The following is a 3354-nucleotide window of genomic DNA, read 5'->3' as shown; positions in this document are numbered from 1 at the left end:
TCTTGTCTTAGAAACGTATACTGAGTCGAATATGAGCTGAGTCGAATATGAGCTGAATATAAGTTTATATATAAGATGATTTTGTATATTTTTTTATACCAGTTTCACATAACAAATTAATAACAAATTCAAATTATATATAAGACTAAAATCACAATAACAAACTACCTACACACCAGAATAGTTAAAGATGTGAATTTATCCGAGCGAGCCACTGCACTATATGAGCTACATTCAACTCAAACTTCGTTAGATTTTGTATACGAGTCAAATTAATCAGCTCGAGTTAAATTATGAAGAAGTATTAATCTAGTGACTTACAAACCGGAGCTAGTCTTGTAACCTTAAATAGTATGGGGTTGGAGATCTAAAAATAGTTTAAGAAGGTTTAAAATAAACTACTAAAATTAAGGTTTTAAAATTGAATAAATATTGTGATGTGTCTAAAATAACAATCAAGTTATTCAATTCTAAGAAGCAGCGAATTAAGGTAACAACGCAAAAATAATTTGTGGTGATGAGACAACCTTAAATACGATCTTTTAAAGTATAAAGATGAAACCAACGTCAACACCCAAACGACAATCCCTGGTACCACCTGGAAGGAGCAAAAACCTTCTTCCTTCCTGGTAGTTTTAAACAACTATAGATTTTCTTATATTATATTAATTCATCCATCTTGCGTGCATACACTCCGGGTGTCCCGGGATTGTATCATGGATACCCGAACGTTCGGTTTTTTCACTCTATTGCTAATAACGCTAGTGAACGCAGAAGATCCTTATCACTTTTTCGAATGGAAGATCACATACGGCACCATGTCACCCTTGGGGATCCCTCGACAGGTTATTTTGATCAACGACAAATTCCCAGGGCCCGTGATTAATTGCACAAGTAACAATAATATTGTCGTTAATGTGTTTAACAATCTTGACGAGCCGGTCCTCCTAACGTGGAACGGTGTTCAACACCGGAAAAATTCATGGGTTGATGGGACGCCAGCCATCCAGCCTGGAACAAATTTTACATATAAGTTCCAGGTGAAGGATCAAATTGGTAGTTATTATTATTTTCCCACCACCGCGTTACATAGAGCCGCGGGTGGGATGGGCGTCATCCAAATACATAGTCGACCCTTGATCCCGGTCCCGTTTGATAACCCGGCCGATGAGTTTGCGGTTCTTGTTGGCGACTGGTTCAATAAGGGCCACAAGTCTATGAAAAACCTCCTTGATGGTGGGAAGTCGATTGGCCGCCCTGACGGGCTTCACATTAATGGGAAGTCCGCTCAGGTTGGTGGACCGGCTGACCCTTCGTGGACATTCGAGGCCGGAAAGACATATCGTTTCCGGTTTTGTAATGTGGGGATGCGGACTTCAGTGAACTTTAGGTTCCAAGGCCATGACGTGAAGCTCGTCGAGCTCGAAGGGTCTCACGTCATGCAAAACGACTACATGTCGATGGACCTTCACGTCGGTCAATGCCTGTCGGTACTAGTAACCGCGAATCAACCACCCAAGGATTATTACCTGGTGGTGTCGAGTCGTTTCACCAAGACACCGCATACTACCGTAGCCACTATTCGGTACAAAGGAAGCAACACACCCGCTACACCCGAGCTTCCAGCGGCTCCGCCAGGGGGCACCACTGGAATCGCGTGGTCAATAAACCAGTTCAGATCGTACAGATGGAACTTGACCGCGAGTGCGGCCCGTCCCAACCCGCAAGGGTCATACCACTATGGCCAAATTAACATCACCCGAACTATTAAACTTGTTAATAGCCGAAACTACATTGATGGTAAGCTGCGGTTCGCTTTCAACGGTGTCCCACATCGACCCGAAAACGCCACTAAAACTATCCGAATACTTCGGTGTGGCAGACAAGGAATTCAAATACGACATAATATCAGACGAGCCACCCGCGGACGTCGAAAAGAACGTTGAAATCACGCCAAACGTGTTAAACGCGACGTATAGAAATTTCGTCGAGATCATATTCGAGAGCCGCGAGAACACCATTCAAACATTCCATTTGGACGGATACTCGTTCTTTGCGGTGGCGGTAGAGCCGGGGAGGTGGGCCCCGGAGAAGAGGAAGAACTACAACCTAGAAGACGCGTTGAGCCGCCACAACGTGGCGGTGTTCCCGGGTTGTTGGGCGGCAGTGATGCTGACGCTCGACAACGCGGGAATGTGGAGCTTGAGAACAGAGATGTGGGAGAGATTCTACTTGGGACAACAATTATACGTGAGTGTTCTCTCGCCGGAGCGGTCCCTGAGAGATGAGTTCAGTCTGCCGGAAACCGCACAAGTATGCGGCATTGTGGGGAATCTGCCTAAACCTCCAGGATACGTTTAGATTCAAGTTTTTTGTAAGTAATTTATTATGTTTTTGCGAATTTCTTTGGCTGATATGTATATGATGTTCCTCCCTTGATCAAATGATATTATTGGCCATTTGAATATTATTATAGTGATGTTGTTAGACAAGTTGTTAGATAATATATCCTCTTGTTGTAAATTTGTAATTATCCTTTGATCAAATCAAATATTCTTCATCTTAGTTCACAAGATAGAAAGGAATGATGTATATATGTGACTAATATCTATTGATAAGTAATAATTCTTATTGAAAAAAAAATATATAGTTTTTAATTACTTCTCTTTTTACGTTTTAAGTTATAAGGTACGAAAATACATTTTCTCAGGGATTAAAATCATACTTAACTCCCCTCCTCATGCCTGTATATAATTATGACCGGATAATATGGAACCAGATTTATTGTCTACCATTCTTACTTCCTATTTGCTGGAAAAAAATTGATATTTAGTTCTTTTTTATTTGATCGATCTGTCCATATATTGGACCCCCAATGTAATTCAAAGATATGATATTTTTAATAGATGAAATTATGTGTGCCAAAGTAATAATTCTCATTGTATCAGAGCAACAAGATCCATACAAAGTAAAAACTAACACACATGAGGTAAGAATGACAGGCAATAAATCTAGTTTCATATTATCCGGTCATTAGTATATACTCCAGATACAAGGTACGAAAAAGTATCTATAACTTCCCCACTAGGACCTACCCCCAACCTAGAGTAGCTAGGTGGGAAAGTAAAATTAACTAATCTTTGTTCATATATAGGCTTTTCTGGTACGAAATGAACCACTTCAAATAGATTCATTGCTCCGGCCCATAATACTATTAATCCGGCATGAGCTAATCACATAAATCCAGGCCAACGTTCTTGAAATAAGTCTGTGTATCTACTTTATCTTCAAATGACACAATTAAACATTCATTCAATGTATAAAACCGTAAATCAATGGATACACGAAACAATA

The 3354-nt window shown here is 40.4% G+C and overlaps 1 pseudogene; it reads left to right on the top strand.

Annotated features, from left to right (window-relative positions):
* The first annotated feature begins 716 nt into the window (after positions 1-716).
* LOC143589383 (L-ascorbate oxidase homolog) lies at positions 717-2361 on the top strand (annotated as a pseudogene).
* Positions 2362-3354: the final 993 nt, after the last annotated feature.

Source organism: Bidens hawaiensis, unplaced genomic scaffold (genome assembly GCF_021521415.1).
Source record: "Bidens hawaiensis isolate Kalapana, Puna unplaced genomic scaffold, B.hawaiensis_p1.1 tig00037431_1, whole genome shotgun sequence".
NCBI classification, from domain to species: Eukaryota; Viridiplantae; Streptophyta; class Magnoliopsida; order Asterales; family Asteraceae; genus Bidens; species Bidens hawaiensis.
This window is presented reverse-complemented; position numbering and strand designations above follow the sequence as displayed.